General features: G+C 37.8%; 1 pseudogene; it reads right to left on the bottom strand.

The window, feature by feature from the left end:
* Window positions 1-1,593: 1,593 nt before the first annotated feature.
* LOC113091966 (forkhead box protein K1-like) lies at window positions 1,594-19,017 on the bottom strand (annotated as a pseudogene).
* Window positions 19,018-19,761: the final 744 nt, after the last annotated feature.

Raw genomic sequence — 19,761 nt, 5'->3', positions numbered from 1 at the left:
TGGTTATTTCATTATGATCCTAAAGAAGAGAGAAAAAAAATCATCATATATATAAATTAAATTATACTTCAAATGGGACAGTGGTTCTCTCATGCATTGTGTTTATTTGAAAAACAAAGACCCAAATCAATCAGACTAATTAGGATCAAACTCAGTTTTTGCATTGATATCTGCATCGCTTAAATCCAATTGCTGCTTCAAAGCTTTTAAAGGAACAGCTGAAATAAAAAATACAACTTTGCTGAAAATGCACTCACTCTCATGCAATCCAAGATTTATTTTTGAATCATTTCTTCACTGAAACCGATTTGGAGGAATTGAACATTTCATCCCTTGCTGACTTTCTCTGGAGTAAGCGATATAATGCATAGAGGACTATATGATGGGATAGCCAGAAGAAACAGTCTAATGTTTATTTCTTGCAAACACACACATAGCTTGACATTAATTGATGGACAGGAGTCGTGTGGATTCCTTGTGGATTATTGTGATGTTTTTATCAGCTGTTTGGACTCTCATTCTGATGGCACCCATTTACTGCAGAGGATCCCTTGATGAGCAAGTGATGTAATGCTACATTTCTCTAAATCTGTTTTCAAACTCATCTACATCTTAGATAAACCTGAGAGTCAGTGCATTTTCATTTTTTGGGTGAACTATTCTTTTAAATTCACCAAAAGGCTTTTTTTGTCTACGGAGAGATTCCTCTTGATTTATGCATTAGTTCACTGATAAAGAACCAGCAAGATTTCATTTCCTGCTTCTTTTATCATATTGCTCAGTCTTGTCCAGTCACAACTTGATTCATCATCTCTATAGACTTTGTTGCAGAATGCTGATGTTCATTTTTCTAACAACATGTCCAACCCTGCAAATGAACTTCTTTAGTAGGCAAGTTTGATGTTATTGTCTTTAAGCAGTACATCACAATGATTTTTATTTAGTCCTGAAAGAAGTGGAGTACTAAGGCACTAATGTTGAAGATATATATGGTCTGTTAAAAGGATAGTTCACCCAAAAATGAAAATTCTGTCATCGTTTACTCACCCTCATGTTGTTCCAAACCTGAATGAGTTGCTTTCTTATGTTGAACATAAAAGAAGATATTTTGAAGATCGCTGGTAATCAAACAGTTGGTGGTTCCCATTGACTTCCATAGTAGAAATACTATGGAAGTCAATGGGAACCATTAACTATTTGTCTTCAAAATATCCTCATGAAAGCAACTCATACAGGTTTGGAACGACATGAGGGTGAGTAAATGATGACAGAATTTTCATTTTTGGGTGAACTATCGATCCCTTTAAAGCTTCCATTCTTACTACAAAATCAACACTGTACTGCTGTGACTGTACGACTACAGACGCATACAAAGCTATCGGTAGCTCACATAAAGCTACTTCACTTCACATCTGTGGTGTGTATAATTTGCAACATACAAAGTGGTTACTGAATTCTTTTAGTGATTGTCTTGAAAACACATTTGAATAATTCGAACAACATATTTTCTCTTAGTAAAACTAGAAAGTCTGATTAAAGGCTGGCTTTGTGTAGATTACAAAACAAATGTTTCTTGAACTCTCAGAAAAAATACTGAACATTCATTTAGTGGCTTCGGTGATTATTAAGGTGAAGAAACAGCCCTTACAACAATCAACATGAACAGTTACATTCCTAGGTCTGGAAAAGCATTTGGTTGACATCAAATAGATCAGCGACGTGTGGTGTGCTAGCATTCATCCATTGATGCAGTCGGGGTTACGTTGCTTAAGGTATTTATGGAGCAGATTTTTGGCCAAGTGCTTTTTAAGGGTGATGAACAAATAAGACTGAGCTACTTTAAATACAATGAACTTAGTTGTTTTTAAAAACACAAAACATCAAAAATGTATCTACAAACACATTCTAATGGTTTAATATATTGTTTAGGTCAAAAGTGGGTGCCATGGGGTCATAACAAATAAACAAACGGTACTTACATTCAGAGTTCTTTTTAATTTTTTGCACTAAACATAGACCAATTAAGAAATAAGCATATTTCTAGACATTTCTCTTTGTAGTAAGCGAGCAAGGTAAGAATCCTCCACAGAAAAAAAGATTTTGTACACTATAATAAAGTAGGTTAAAGGACTCCAGCTAGAAAAGGCTTCGGTTATATCTATTCATTTCTGCTTTGAGTTGTAACAATCTTGTTTTATTAAAGATAGCCTTTTTTCTTTTAAACAGAGAGATAAATAAATCCTCACAAAGGCCGCACAGGTAACCACAGCTTCCCGTGACCCTTTTTATATACTGCTTCAATTCAGAGACACTCTTGGTCTCAGACTGTAATAGCTGCATAGGTATTGGTCCCACCCCATCCCGAAAAGAAGAACTCTCTCAGCTGTACCTTGTGAGGAACTACCTGGGAGCACGTGCCTAGCTGGTGTCTTCAGGCACGTGTACCTCTCTTCATACTTCTTTCAAACATTCTTGCAAGATTAAAAACCCCTACAAAATTAAAACTGTGTGTGCATTGAATTTTAATGCTGCCAGATGTAGCTCACTGAATTTACCCCCGAGAAACAACAACCTCTTCTTACAAAGACATTCCACCAGTCACCCGAGTCGGGCGTTTACAAAACTTTGAAGTTCTTGTTTTAAAGAAAACCAAACACGTTTCCCTCAATACGTTTAAGGATATTGCGAGATGTGCTTTTGAAGATGGGTCGTCGGCTCACTCGCTCACTCACTGGTTCATTCGCTTGCCTCTTGATTCATTGCAACAATTACAGGCTGAGGGACTGGAGCCACACTGTCCTCCTCCATTTTGGCCCGTTTGGGTTCGGGCTCGTTGACGCTGGACTCGTCTGTTTCCATGCTGGAGGGCCTGCTGACCAGCACAGGAGGGGATGTGGAAGCCTGGGCAGCCAAGATCTGAAGAGGATTGGTGAAAGCTGAGGGAAAGAGATGACAACACAAAGAAATCTGTTACAGGTCAATGTAAAAAACAAACAAACAAGAGTTTAAAACCTAGACTGTACTCTTTTTTTTCATGTTGGTTTTGCATTCAGAACTTTGAAAAGCTTTTATATAATTTCTCCCCAAAAAAGTTTTACAACCAAGAAGTTAAGATAAATAATCATTCGTCAGTTGTTTTTACATTAGATCAACATTTTATATTTAAAATAGAATCCTTAATGTAATATTTTTTAACATTGAAAAGTTGAAAATGATTTTCATAAATATCAGTATGTTTTCGGGAAGTGGCACCACATGACATTTTACAACCTAAACTAATCTTATATATATATATATATATATATATATATGTATATATATATATATATATATATATATATATATATATATAAATCTAATTATCTGATATTTTAAAAGACTTAATGCCATTGACACAGTCATGAGGGTCTGCAGGGATCCTATAATTTGATGCTTCTTCCCCTCTCCCTGAATTTTGGTCACATCACATGACTCTTATTTTAGCATCACCGATAAACGGTTATTTATTTATGTCTATTTTAATCTTGATATATATATAAATCAATTTTATTTACATTTATAGTAATTAGGTTGTGTGGTTTAGTTTTAGAACAAAATATAAATAGTGAAAAATCATGATAAAAAGGACTCTGATAATGTACACACACACACACACACACACACACACACATATCATACATTAAATATACACAGAACACACACATATACTATGCAAAAAAAACTTTTCTTTTTGGATGCAATAAATCGCTTAATTAGACAGTACCAATTTAAAAAGCAAGTTAGAAAATTAGGTAACACTTTAGAATAGGGACCAATTCTCATTATTAACCCTTAAAGACCTAGAATATTTTTGGGGCGCCTGACACACCTGCACTTTTCTTTGTTTTGCAGACCTATTCTAGCAGTCAGCATCAAGTGCCATTTATAGTTATAAACAGGAGAACTTACAGTTTAAGTTTAACTAATTTAAAGTCTCAATTTTCTTTTGTTTTCTCTAAGAATTAATGAAATTACAGAATTATAAGAAAAATGCAAGCAACAGTTGGGTGTTTTTTAATGTGTTCTCAAACAGTAACTCCTAAAGTTTGGATATTTTTCTTTAGAAAGTTGTGTCTGGGTGTTTTACACTTCCAAATAAAGTTGTGTTTACATATACCATTCCCCAAGCTAGTTATAGCCATTTATTACAATATTATTATCAACGCTTATAAGTGGAAGAACAGGCCTATTTCGTTAACTAACAATAGAAATGTCCAAAAACATTTTAATGAGTAAAGAAAATGGAAAGAGTGATATATAATAACAAAACTATTATTTTCTTCTTCTGAGAAATATATTTTCAATCTGAGTATGAACAATTGCACAAATTATCTTCAACAATACAGAGCAAAAACAGTGCAAATGATTCACAAACTACACAGAAAAGGAGTGAGAAATATTCAGAGTGCAACAGAAAAAAATAGTGCAACTATCTTTATGAACTGTATAATTATATAATGATTTACTTAGTAAACATAATATAAATGATCGATTTTACCGGGACATCGCCTAGTGACCCAAGACATAAATCCCAGTGCTTTATCAGATATGTACCACTGTTCCATCCTTGGTTTTGATTTGTTTTATGTCAAAGTATTCTGTCCAGTGTTTTTTAGGCTTTTTCTGAGAGTTTTCTCATGCAAATGTGTTATTGTGTGTTTGTATTCATGCACTCACGACAGACTTTACTTTCACTTTGTTTTCGTTCATTTTACAAAGCAATATGTTAAGTAGTAGTTCAAAAGAGACTACTTATTGGTTTAATACGGTACAGTTTGAACCAATCTGGGCTCAGGGGTGGGACTAAGCGTCAACAATAATTTCTGTTTGGCTCAGAGGAACCAAAGCATTGGTTTCTTCTGACGAATCAATGTTGTCAAAATGTGATGACGTAATCACGTACACTACGGCGCCTCTGAATATCCAGCGCCTCTCTGCTTTACATCACTTTTTAAAGCATTCAGATTGGATTAGCGATTCAAAAGTTATTAAACATTAAAGAATAACAGTTATATTTACTTTGAGGGTTAACTAGCTGCTTATTAGCATAGCTATCATTAACATATTAGTGGTTTATTAGTAGTTATAAAGAACATATTCTGCATGAATTTATTCTAATTCCCTAATCCTACCCGATATCTAAATATAACAACTACCTTACTAACTATTAATAAGCAACAAATTAGCATTTTATGGAGGCAAAAGTCATAATTTAGGGTTTGCTGAAAGCAAGAATTGGACCTTGAAATAATGTGCGATCTAAAATTGCCATTCACTATAAATGTTAAATATATAGGCTTTAGAAAAATGCACACATACCGTAAGCACTGGTTGGTACACTGGTGACAGGAAGAGCATGTTTGCCATTCTGAGCAATGGTCTGCACAGGAAGCTGGTGTATGGCACTCTGCTGGACAACAGTGTAACTCTGCTGTCCCCTATTGGCTGAGCTTATGTGACTCCCTACAGCCTGAATAACTCTACTGCCAACCACAGGCATCTCCTCCACTGCACCTACACACAACACAGAATGAAAGACTGTTCACAGACAGTGCAAGTTTTAAAGATTGGCTATCCATGGAGATTCTGAAAAAAGTGTTCTGGAGTTAAACCAGAGGAAATGGATTGTTGTACCTCTTTGATCTCCATGTCCTTCTCCAGAGTTTGATGAGGTGGTGTTAGCCAGGATATAGCCATTGGGAGAGCTGGTGGAGGTGGTCACTACACGAACCATGGTGAAAGCTGGCGCCTGCTGCACCACATGGATGGCCTGACCAGAGGCCTGGGAGGAGCTAATGATGGAGGCCGGCATGTAAGCCACAGGCTGGGGCATTGCGGCTGAGGACTGAGGTGGCACGGCCATGATGACAGGCTGAGCGCTCACTGGAGAGCCTGAGAGACAAGAGGAATCATACAGAGTCTGAGAAATATATTCAGGACTTGAGAAGGGAATTTGAATTAGTAGCTTGCCAAAATCGCACAGATAGAACAAGTATTTAACCTCACTGTAAGTTATCACATACACACACAAAAAAAAACCTGGAACCAAACCATAACAAATTAAACCAAAACAGGCAAAGATATATTGCTATTTTGCAAATATTGGCATCTGCTGATAAGTTTTTCTGCTTGGCCAATGTGTTTGAGGCGGGACTTTTATTTTGACTGCCTAAACCCAGTGTTCACATTCTCCCTCTTTTTCACTGTTGTTGTTAATAGTTCTGTCTTATACAGATAGAAGTATGTCTAATTATCAGATAAAGGTATTTATGTAAACAAAAAGTATTATAACGATTGCCTTTATATTATTAGTGATAGAAAGGCAAACATTGTAATAATTTCTCGTTTGCAGTCAACATTAATCAAATACACATTTATATCATTTAAACAAATCTTTGAATGACTAATTAACATTTCATATCACAAATCTTGCAAACTTCCATCCAAACTGAATCCAGCTGTGAGATCTTGTGAAGTGTGTATGTGTATCCAGCATTTCAAATTATGCTGCACTTTATGCATTTGCCCACTGTCATATTCATGTCATTTTCTCTGTGTGCTGTATGTAAAATGAGTGTTACCCTGTCTTTATTTGAAAAATATGATTCCCAATACACACAAACTTCCATTAACACTGAGTGCCCTGTTCGTCACAGTGTTTACTTCCTTTTTAATAAAAATTTTATTAAATATTATTAGTAAAAAAAAAATAAAAAATAAAAACTATATCGGTTGACCACTAATAAGTATGTCCAACTTTATGCATATACATTTAGTATACTTATGTAGTGCGAAATTTAATACTATTTTACAAATCACAAATGCTTGATTGTTTATATCACCACAAAATGTAAAATCAGTTCTAATTTGCTAAATGTGTCATGATACCATTAAGACAAAAATATAAACGCAACAAACAATAACATTAATCTCATTATTTTGTGTAAAGCTCCTTTTGAATTATATGTATTGGGAAAAGTGCTTAACAAATTTGTCTTGAAATTTTGTCAAGCGACAAAAATACTTTTTTTTTTTTTTTTTTTTTTACCAGAAAAGTTCCAATGTTTTGACAACAGCTGAGCTACTATCACACTGCTGGAAAACTGTGAGCAAGTTAGTATTGTTTCTATTTGGAGACTACACATCCAAACAGTGCAAGTCACGCACACTGCCGTGCAGTCAGTCAGTACTGCAGTGCTATGAAAGGAAACACGCTCACCTGGTGCACTCTGGGAGTATCGGTACTCGGGCACAGAAGCAAGCTTAGAACCAAAGTCATGCTCATGAGACACTGGTGATCCTTCCCGTGACAGACACTCAGGGGTCTGGAGGCCGCTTGAGTTTGGAGAGAGGAGGCCGGAGTGGGTGGGAGATGCTGGAGCACTCCTGAAACCAGCACAAAGATGTCTCAGTCATACACCACACACGTATGACAGTCATACACACTGTGAAAGCTACACATACACGTTCAGATGTTACTGGCCAAGCAGGGTCCAAAAACAACTTCTTGCCTCACCTGCCTAAGTTGAACAATTTGAACGGGAAGATTTTCCAACACAAAAATTGTTTATCAAATGTGCAGAGACCACTTTCAGAAATGAGTGTGAAGTTTTCAAAGCACTGCTCTTTTTGTTTGAGCCTAGCAAATAATGGTTTGAGATTCCTGTTTGGAGACAATCATTTTTGACAACTTTGTGTGGAGCCTTGTGGGGTGCAGAAATTAGACAAGTGATTTTTTGAATGTAAACTTACAGCCTCTAAATAGGAGACACCTCACTAGCCCACTTGATTTTAGACGGAGGTGTCTTATATAATGTATTGACTAAGGTTAATCTCGACAATTTAAAATGAAGTGTGTGTAAACATAAACAACAATGGGGTGTCTTTAAGGGTGCTTTCACACTTGGTTCACTTGTCTGGTCTGAACCCGAGTTTGGTTGCTCCCCCCTCCCCCTGCCCCCGCTGGACTGTGTTCATATTATAATATTTGAGTCTGAACCGCTGTTCGCTTGCGTCATCAAGCCAGCAGCTGTTTACCCCGTTGCTTGGTAACGACGGAAAGGAGAAGGCGGCAAATGCATAACATTACTCTGTGCACTTTTATGCATTACGTCTTTGAACTGTTCGTTTTGTTAATAAAGTTTCGGTAAATAACGGCACTTGCGTCTGTCTTACGAATTTGCTGAAAATGCTCTAAAGAACGTTAAAGGCAAACATAAATGAGTCAGTCATCAGTCATGCTCATCAGGAAAGTGAGTGAAACACAAAAACACATTTTCATCAAATAATTTGTCATTAAAAGCGGTTCACTTCCACGATTTGGTACGATTGCGTTCACATGAGCAGTGAACCATACCAGAGTTCACATGAAGTGTACCCCAGACCACCGTTTTTAAGCTGATTCGGGTACGGTTCGCGGGTGCGCATCCGAGTACGGAAGACAGCGTTCACATCATCCAAACGAACCGAATTCTGACGTAAATCTACCCTGGTTCTGCACCAAAAGTGCTAGTGTGAAAGCACCCTAAAACCCCTCTCAAATCTCAAGTTGACAGTTTAACAGCTGAGGCCACAGACATTATCTTTATTAACAAACTGCATAACTGAAGTCTAAGTACATTTTCGTTTTAAAAAACTGTTAAAACTACATTCCATGACACAAAACAGTATTATACTAAAATACTGCAATATTCAATGTTTAAATCGCGCATTACAGGCAGTTAATTTTGGACCCAAGTTTAATGCGAGAGTGTTAAAACGCAGAGAGCATAAGGATGGGTGTGACTGATGCTGCTTCACCAAATGACTGCAACAATGATTCAATTCAAAGAGGTGACAGACTCACTTTGCTCTGCCCAGTGAAGAAACAGACAGAAGGGGAATAAAAAGGGAAACAGAATAGACTAAGCGGGCTTCTATAACATCAGAAAGTGTGAGTGTTATAATGTGATGGCGGGTGCGTGCAGGGTTAGCAGGGGGTCTCAGACATCTCACCTTGAGGACAGAGGGCCGAAGGGTGTGCGGAAACAGGACACTCCTCTCTGTCGGCGCTTTCTGAAGGCCTGCTCCACCAACTTGGACTCTGATGAGGGGTCCACACGCCAGAACGAACCTTTGCCTGGCTCTTCCTGTGAGCGCGGCACTTTAATAAAGTAGCGGTTCAGAGATAGGTTGTGTCTAATGGAGTTCTGGAGAGAAATGAGGTTAAGAGAATGCAAATTAGCACACAAACATGACAGACCAACTAACAACAATTTTTAGCAAATAAACGGACCTGCCAGCCTTTGTCGGCCGTCCTGTAGTAGGGATAATGCTTGGTGATGTGAGCATAGATGCCACTTAGTGTTAGCTGTCTGTCCGGTGCAGACGAGATGGCCTGGACTATCAGCTGAGCGTATGAGTATGGAGGTTTGGATTCATCCTGAAGGAGTAGCGGACAGTGAACTTTGGGAACAAACACACTGATGTTGACACGGACATGTATTAGGATGCTAAAGGCTTCTTACCTTAGGACTATCTCCTCCTGTGGCTTCAGTGCGCTGTTCTGACACCGCTTTGGCAGCGTACTCTGCTGCCAGCTGGAGATCTGAGGTGATGCTGCGCCCGAATCGGTATCCCGAGGAACCTGCACCCCGAGGGCTCGCTGGGCAGGAATTGGGAACACTGAGTGGACAAAATATGGACATAAAGGTGTGAAAACATCATCTATAAGAGTCCAAGAAGACTGCATCAGAGAATTAAGGAATACGTCTGTTTTTATTATTATATTCCAATTAAATGTTAAAGCTTAAAAGCAATCTTTAGTGCTCACCAAGGTTGTATTTATTTGATCAAAAATCAACAAAAACCATAGTATTATTGCAATTTAAAGGGGTGGTCGACTTTTTTTTTAGGCTTGATTGAGTTTATGGGGTGTAGTCTAATATGTGTTCATGCTTCGTTTTTCACATAATTTACTTTTATTCTACACTGATCTGTCCCTTCTAAGAAAAACACCTTGATTACTTCCTGTTATTATGAAGCCCCTCCCTCAGAAAACACACGATGGGCTGAGATTGGTCAGCTGGCTCAGTATGTTGTGATTCGCTAAACCGCCTCGAGCGTGTCTGAACATCCCGCCCCTCAAGCTCAGAATGTGCTCCGGTTGTATTGTAAGCAATGACTTACTCTATATTGCTTATCAATTTGAGCCTGATTGAGACGCAGAGAATATTAATAAAGAGGATCATGTAGAACCTTTAGAACTCTTAATGGTATGTTTGTTTGTTGTTGTCTCATACTTTTAGATACGCTGTTATTTGTAAATGCTACTGCTTCTGTTAATTTTTGATATACGGTTTTATTCTGATTAAAGCTTTTATACAGCACACAGCAACCATTTGCGTGTCCATGTAAAACGCTTCTCAATGCTTTGAGAAAATAAGTGTATACATGGAACAGTTTTTTGGAGCTGATCTGATGATTTGAACGAGAGAGGGAAAGAGATGCAGAGCAGGGGGACGCGAGGAACAATATTAAGAACCGCTGCTTTAGAACATTGATTTTGAAACTTGTGAATCCATTAGAATCGTTAGAAGACAGTATCTTGATTCATATTAGGGCTGCACGATATTGGGAAAAAATGACATTGCGATATTTTATTTTTCTGCGATATGAAATCTAATATAATTTTTTCTTAAAAACAAAAATGGGGTGAGCACACTTACATTCTCATTTTAAATGATTTAAACATCGACACCATTGTGTCAATTGATTAATATGCGAGAGGGAGAGAGTTTGTGTTGTTTGAAGAATCACTCGCTCTCTCTCTCTCTCCCTCCTTCTGTCTTTCTCTCTCTCTCCCTCCCTCTGTCTTTCTCTCTCGCGCGCTCCCTCCCTCCCTCCTCCCTCTCCTCTCCCTCTTTCTCTCGCGCGCGCGCGCTCTCCGCGTATCACATTCGTCAAGGGCCGGGGAGCAGCTGGCCCTTACAGTAATAACGGATCAACTACGACAGCCTACATTGGATTCAACCTGGATTCGTACATCGCGATATCGATGCTTAAACGACACATCATGCTGCCCTAATTCACATATGAACATATTTTTACGTGCAGCCCTAGTTTTCTCTTCCTCTTCTCTAAAGCAGCACAACATGGCCTTGACACCCTTTGTTGCGTGTTGCAGGGGGTGGGGTTTATCTTTTGACGTAACTTTTGTGACGTAACGGAGCGGGGAAGAAGCTTGCTGTAGTCCCTGAACAGACGTTTTTGTAGGCATTAAACTGCCAGAATTTTAAGAGACGGTATCTCCCCGTTTGCATTGAAATTTCACTGCTGCAACTTTTCAGATATTGTTTATGCTCAAACAGCAACATTACAAACTAACTAACATTAAAAAAGTGAAATCGCAATCAACCACCCCTTTAAATAACCGTTTTCTATTGAAACATATATTAAAGTGTCATTTATTCCTGTGATGCAAAGCTAAAATTTCAGCATCATTACTCCAGTGTGACATGATCCTTCAGAAATCTTTCTAATAGGCTGATTTACTTCTCAAGAAAAATTTTTCATTATTATTAATTTTGAAAGCAGTTGTGTTGCTTAATATTTTTGCAAAAACCGTCATACTTTAAGTAAAAAATAAATAGCATTTATTTGAATTAGAAGTCTTTTGTAACATTATAAAAGCCTTCACTGTCACTTTTGATCAGTTTAATACATTCTAGCTACATATATCTAGTCATTTATTTCAAACGATAAACAAAACCTTTCAAATGATGGTGCACAACCAAAAAAAAAAAAAAAAAGTACTTATGTAAACATGTCAGAACCAGCTGGGAAAGTAAACATCGTCACTTTCACCACATCCAGCCAAAAATATATTTTCATGGTGTGGCCTCTATTGCAAATCTTTACAATGTTTTTTTTTGAGTAAGAAAAAAAGACAAATACATATCCACTATCAACCAATTAACAGTTAATATCATGCATAAACGCAATGGTCCCAGTATACAGGGAATCTCTAGATATGATCATTCATAAAGCACTGTTTGCATAAAATAGTAACACAACACCAGAGCAACTACATTTGTGCAAAAATCCAAGCTTCAGGTTTCTGCTTTTTAGCTTGCCTTCTAGCCCCCTTTTTAAGTGTGTCAGTTTCAGCATATTTCCTGTTTATTTTTACAAACTAAGGGACAGGTTGAATTTTTCTGCCTGTGGTGACTGACAAAACATCACGCACATTGAAATTAACATCTGACATGAAAAATAACGTGCCAGTAGGTGGCCCTATGCCCTATAAACCCAACCATTCAGATAAACAAACTAAATAATTACTGAGCCATTAGCTGCAGGGTTTCTGAAATCTAATGATAATAACTCCATTATTTAGACTGATAGTGACAGAAAGACATCCTGAGCAATGCTATTTTAAGGCTGTCATTTATTGTCAACAGCTCGGTAAGTCTCCCATAACACAGACACACCCCATCATTCCTTCACTCGCGGTGTTATTTTATACTGCTGGCTTCCTGACAGCAGGGCACAAGAGAGCGCTCAGATAAGGCTGTTGCGCTGCAGGCTCCATTGTGTTGTGCGGGCAGAGACAAACAGGCCTCTCTGAGCAGCCGGCCGGGGGAAGGCAACTGTGTGCATGAGGGCACAGCAGGCGGGGTGCTTTGGGTTGAAGTCCACTCCTGAGGCTGCATTTTCACAACAGCTGGACCATATTAAAAAAACAACTACTTAAGGACAAGCAAAAAATATAGTCCGAACTTCTGTACTAAAACTGAAACTTTTATACTAAAAGAGTTAAATGCAAAAATAAATACAATTATTCAAAAGCAAAATGTATGTCCTAGTTAAGAATAAAACCCTAAGGAATTTATATCATAATATGGATCCCAAATTATAAAATTACAAAAAAAAAAAAAAGACAATAAAATAATGTCACTACCAATAGTTCTTTATTGGTATCAAGTCAAGAAATATTTCAAGAATTTGGGGTTATATTTGTAATTACTGAAAGAACTGAACTAACCAAGTTTGAACTAATTTGAAACACGTTTTGGGTCAACAAATATGCATTATGCAATGCATTTATATTAAAAGCAATACCAAGCCACTGCTTTAAGAGCTACTCAAGTTCAAAACAGTGAAGGTTGTTGAAGCACAGCCAAGTGATTCCAAAGGGTCATGTGCAGTAATGATTTACAGAAGATCTATTTAACCCATCGATCATTAACGCACTTGACTAACAGAAATCTTTTCTGAATCAAAAAAATAATTCAACCCAACATTTTTCGTTTTTTTGGTAACACTTTACAGTTAGGTTTAAATTGTTGCCATTATCCAATACATTATGCAAATATGACTAAGAATGAATGATTTTTTTAAAACATTTATTAAAGCTCCTTTCTATAGTATAAACCACCATTTAAAAGTTTGAGGTTGGTTGGTTTTTATTTTTATTATTAACATTTTTATTCAACAAGTTTGCATTTAATTGATCAGAAGTGACAGTAAGGATATTTACATGGTTACAAAATATTTAAATATTCAAAATGCTGTTCTTATGAACTTTATATTCATGTAAGATGCCTGAAAACATCGATAATAAGATGAAAGGTTTCATGAGCAGCGAATCAGCATGTTAGAATCATTTCTGAAGGATCATGTGACACTGAAGACCAAGTAATGATGAAGATTCAGCTTTGCCAACACAGAGATAAATTACATTATAATATATATAAACAAACACAGTTCTTTCAAGTTGTAATAATATTTAACAATTTTACCATATTTTTTACAAAATAAATGCAGCCTTAATTGAGCATGAGATGTCTTTACAAAGCTTTTTTTTTTTTATGGACCCCAACCCTTTGGAAGATAGTCAATATACAAATTCATATACATTAACAATACTTAATGTATTATGAACAAACACCAATTAACAGCAATATTTTTAACACTAATCTAGACTAATAAAAGCTGTGTAAAAAAAAGTTGTTCATGTTTATGATACTTAATATATACGTAATAAAGTAAGCTCATTATTAAGTGTTATCACCTTATCAAAATTATTCTGACATTCACATTAAAAAATTAATGCAGCAGGGAAACAGTGAAGTCAAATATAGGCAAACGAGAGGCTGATATTGCTGGTTGTACTCTACTTGGCAGTTGTTCAAGAAGCTCCATGTGTGAGGAATTCAAAGATTTACACACATCTGCTGTTTGTGCAGCAGGCTGACAATCTGGGAAATGTCCCCAAACTATAACTTCACACAGACTGAACCCTACGAGAGAGAAATCCTTCAGTAGAGACTGCAGCTCAGCTGTGGATTACCAGCTCCAATGCTTGTAGAGCTCAATAGAAGGAAACATTCCCCCCAGTAAGGGAAGAGGAACCAGGAAGGACAGAAAGCATGTGTCTGTTTGTGTTAGGTGTAGGAGCAGTCCAAGGAGTGGGATGAGGGGGGTGTTTGGAGGCCTCGGAAAAAGGAAACTATCAGTGGCTCAAAACACCAAACCACAACACTTCCTGAGCGACCAATCAGAGCGCTCCAAGCTCAGCACATGCCATATATGGTATGTGCACACAGCATGCTCGCTTTGAGAGCCACACGTGGTGCAGAAGAGCAGAGAGGCCGCCAGGGGCAGGCTTTTCCCACCACTATTGCATCTGACTGACTACATATACAGTAAAGCCTGACAGCTTCAAACACACATCACAATCAAGCATCTCCTACTGCATGCAAATTCTGATGCTTCAGCGTTAATGCAGGATTGCAAAATCTACTTTCAAAAAGATCTGGAAAAGAACTAGTTCTCTAATGAAACAGTTTTTCTGTGCACAATCGTTTGGGTGAAGACATACCTAATAGTTCCTGTCGGTGAAGGCAGGGGACTCATCATACTTCTGAAGTCATTTTCAGGAATGCTGATTTTCAGCGGAGAGATTTGAGGATAAAGGGGTCTCACGGGGGATACAGGCGCATCCTCCTTCTGTGTGTCCTTGTGATACAGCGCCGTAAACTGAATCTTGATCACCGTACTGGGAAACCGAAATGTGCACCTGTAGAGAAGAACACAGACACAACATAAAAGTTGATTCAATGAGATCAGTGTTTTTATCCTTAAGAAAACAAACAAACAAACACTTCAATAGTTAAATTCTGACCACAGAACCTTGACAATGTTTTGAGACTGGTAGAAAACAGATTTTTCCATTGCATCTCCATACTGCTATACTGAATACATGTCCTTGAGCCTGTAGAAAGGTTTGTGTGGCAGTTTAGATTGATAATCAAACCTTTACTTTGCCATTGAAGATGACAGATGGCCTTGGACAGTGAACACAAGACAAGTTATCTGTGTGAAATCTCTAATTGCGTAACTGTTAAGCTAATGTCCTGTTTGGGACCAACAAAATGTGAACTTTTGAGTAAAAGTGAACCCTCCCTTTCACCCCTTTTCTCAGTTTTTGAACTGTTGGCAGTGGAGCCAAAGAGAATGATGAATTGGTGCACCGCCTCCACTGGACGTATTTACACAAGTGCTGCACCAGGAAGCCTCATTTAATGCTACAGCATACACTCTGCAGTTGTTTTGAATGGCTGGCTCGGCATGCGCCCATTATGGGTTCAGTCTGTCCGTGCTTTCACAGCAGTCTGCAGGAATAGTCGCTCTGACCTCCATGACAACAAGCTCCACAGATCTATTCTGCATTGATAAGACAGATGGCACACACCGAGTCAGTAAAAGCAATTCTGATAAGAACGAGGAAGCCAAACAGTGATTTTAATAAATCTAAGAGTCACAAAGAGGTGAACTCTAGTCACAACAATACTGTTCAGCACAACTATGCAGAGACCTTCAGTCTGATCTAGTTAACTAGTTTATCCACTTCTCAATCATTTAAGGCTAAAACTGTCAATGGCTTTAGAACTGCTTTCATACTGATTATTAACTATACAGATTACTGACAATAAAACTACTTTACTTGTGGTAAACCTCATCAAAGACATCTAATTTAGTAGATTCATCAAATACTCACGGATTGGTTTTCTAAAGATGATTGTTACTGAGATAAACATAACTATTTATACTGTTAAACTTATAACTTAGTGTACGCAGAACAGCAACTAAACATGGGAAGAGTAATGTAAAAAAAAAAGAACATTGACTCTAAATACAAATGTATATTTTATATGCAAGATTTTAAGCTTCGATATTTTTGTTCTACCGTTTGTTTCAATAAATTCAAATTCGAAATCTAATTCCAAATATGTTTTAAATACAAATTCAAATCATTTGAAAAGAAAATAAGATACTTTGAAAACTATGGAAAAAAAACAGTTTCGAATTCCAAAAACTTGAAATCACACAAATGAATTGAGATGAACAAAATAATACTTTATACTGACAGCTGTAATGATTGTTTACAGTTCAAAATCTAAACAAAAATGAGACTGCATGAAGACGGTGTACAAACAATGCCATATAACTACTGAAACACAGTTGTTTGAAGTGCTTCATTATAGTATTACTAGGTTTTCCTCTCTGTTCTTTGTCTGCATAAGATCATAAAGCAGTTACTACTGCTATGCGTCATAAATGTGGCCTGCATCTCACATCTACCCACAAAATCATGTGGTGGATCCAGTCTCTGTCGTGCACACAGTTCCTGTGGTGGTAATATGAAACGTTTAACTTTTCATGTTTGTGTCTCAACCCGTCTTGAGCGCCAGCCTCACCAAAACAAACACTCAGTGATCAGTAATTGTATAATATAGAGAAAATCCAGATCCATTGACAGATCCAGATCTGGGACCTAAAGGGATACTTGAGCCAAAAAGGAAAAATGTGTGACGGTTTACACACCCTCATGTTATTCCAAACTTGCATTTATTCAATGGAACACAACAGGATTTAGACAGAACCGACAGCCTTGGTCAACATTCCCTGAGAAAAAAACAAGTTGTAGAAAAACACAGATGAGATAAACTCATATAAGTTTGGAACGTGAGGGTGAGGAAATGATGCCAGAACTATAATTTTGGGTGAACTATGCCTTTAACTGACTCAATCATGCTCTTAAAAATAAAGATTCCAAAAGGGTGTTTGTGCAGTGATGCCTTAGAAGAATAATTTTTGGTTCCCCAAGGAACCTTTCAGTGAACAGTTCCTAAAAGAAACATTTTAAAAATCTAAAGAACCTTTTTTTGACTTCAAAGAAACTTTTCTACATTTGAAAGGTTCCATGGATGCTTAAGGTTCTTCACAGAAGCATTGATACCAATTAAGAACCTTTATTTTTAAGAGCATACTACATTAACAATAGCAGATTAATCCCTAGAGCTGCATCAACTAATCGATAAAATCGATTATTATAAAGAAAATCATCGACAATGATTCTCATTATCGATTAGTCTGGTCTGTCCACAGTTGCATGTTCAACTGCAGCCGGTCGCATCAAATCAAAGCCCTGAATCACGCATTCCTATGGACAAAATGAATCGACAAATATTGGAGGAAACAGAATGATGTAAGGTATTTAACCAATTTTGTAAGATTTTGTGCCACTGCTGCTCTTGACAAGTAGTATTGGTAATTACAAAATATATATATTTTTTAGCTTACTGTATTGGTTAGACCTCCAACATGTATAAGTTTTTTGTAACAGTAGTAAGCTATTTTTAACACTATAATATAATTATTGCTGTTACCTGTGAAAGAAAGACAGAAAAAAAATTGTCAAGTGCTTTAGGGTGTTTTTTTTATTCAGATACCCAGTTAGTCAAAAAGTACATAAAAAAGCCAGCAAGCATGTGAGCTGTTATCAAAGGCAAAGGAGGTAATTTTTTTATGTGAATACATACTATAAGTTGTTTCAGTTTGTTATTTGTCCAAAAAAAAAAAAAAAGGTTTTTTTTAATATTTTTTTTATATTTTCCTAAAATATTTGTGTTTTGTCTTATGACAGGTGGTCTTATAGATTGTTAAACACTGTATGTTTTCAATAGCAACACATTTGTTTTTAGGACATTGGGCAGAATATGGAATAGTGTGTTTTAGTCAGTAAAATTTTAATAAAGAAAATCGGGCTTTTAATCCGATTAATCGAAAAAAATAATGTCTAAATAATCGATAATAAAAATAATCGTTATTCGCAGTCCTAATAATCCACATAAATACTGTCAGATTATCCTGAGCCAAAACAAGTTTTGTAGCCGTTGCATTTTTTGCCCTTTAAATAAATGCATAAAACAACTAGTACGTTATATCATAAACCGCAAGTTTCCTGAAGTCATTTGTGACAGTCCTCGTATTCTCCAGCATGTAGTTCAGTCGGATTATGCACGCGCTGCATTAATCAGGTTAATTTAATCTCTCGTATGTGTAGTGCATTCGCTCTCCAAGTGAATATGTGCTTGCCATCTGGCCCCAGAAGCTAATGTAAGGAGACACATCTCATTTTAGTAACTTACTCCCTCGGCAGGAGAAGTGGAGGTGCGCCCCTCCTCTGGAAAACGCCGTCGACAAACACACCGTTCTTGCCGAGACAGCGCAGGTAGAAATACGGCTCCTCGAAGGCGATCTGTAGATGTCTCCTGGAAATGAAGCTCGAGTGGCCCATGTTGACATCCACGGAGCCGTGCGACGAGTTCCGCCCCACGGTAACCGTCCTCTGGCGCATGGCGAACTCGAAGTCCCTGCCCTCCAGGCGAGCGAGGGCCTGCGCCGGAGCGGAGAGGGACATGGAGGATGCGACTCCGTGCGAGGTCGAGGAGGAGAGCGTGTACACCGGCGGGACAGAAACAGCCACCGGGCTGCAAGGCGCGGATTTGAGCGCCAGTAGGGCTCTCGCTCCGGTATCATCCCCTAAATCAGCCATTTTGTTGAAAAACACACAGGGGATTGCGAGCACAACGGCTATGTGTTGGCAAGGTTCACTGTGTTGCTGTTGGTAGTCAAAACATGGAGCTGGCGCGTGGAAAACACGTCATGGATTAACGGACTGGAGCGGGGCGTGATTTAAATCCTCGTTCACCTTTCCGCAGTTTTGAAACCGTTAGCTGGTGCGATGTCGTTTAGATTTTTTTGTAAAGTTAATCTAAGATGTTTATCTCCCCCTAGACCATTTTCGTAGGGCTTACTCTAAGGTCTCTGGCATATTAAAGGTTAATACTGTTGCAGTTCCTGGAACCTGACGACACGTGCATTACATGTGGCAAAAAAAGGAGCTATATTTGATGTCTAATGCACTCGTGCTTGCTCGAATAGTAAATACGGGTGAAGTTTGGTGGGTCGTGCTTCTCGTTCGGTGTGAAAAACATTTTTGGAAGGTCGAAGTAAAATGACGTGGTCGGAGGGATGACGTCGCGGCGCATCGACCATTCTGCGCTCTTTCTGTTTGTAAACAGAGAAGGAACAAGACAGAGACAAACCCCGGATGACGGAGTGCCCGGATGCTGGAGTTTCACATGGTTTAAATTAGGTTGAAACTGTGCGCAGTTTCACTTGTCAACACAAGGTGTCTGTCTTCACTTGCGCATCGACAATTTTTCTGAAACCACAAAATAAAACTGAGAGAGAAAAATGAATTAAGCTGTCCGTTTCTTGCCTTTGAAAATTTACATTATTTTCCAACCATTTAATGCACATTTAAACTTTATTCTCTTGATAATTGTAGACTTTTATGAACTTTATAAAATCTCTCACTTAATGCAAAAG

This window comes from Carassius auratus, unplaced genomic scaffold (genome assembly GCF_003368295.1).
Source record: "Carassius auratus strain Wakin unplaced genomic scaffold, ASM336829v1 scaf_tig00214411, whole genome shotgun sequence".
Taxonomy (NCBI): Eukaryota; Metazoa; Chordata; class Actinopteri; order Cypriniformes; family Cyprinidae; genus Carassius; species Carassius auratus.
The sequence above is the reverse complement of the archived record's forward strand: the minus strand, read 5'-3'. Positions and strand labels throughout refer to the sequence as shown.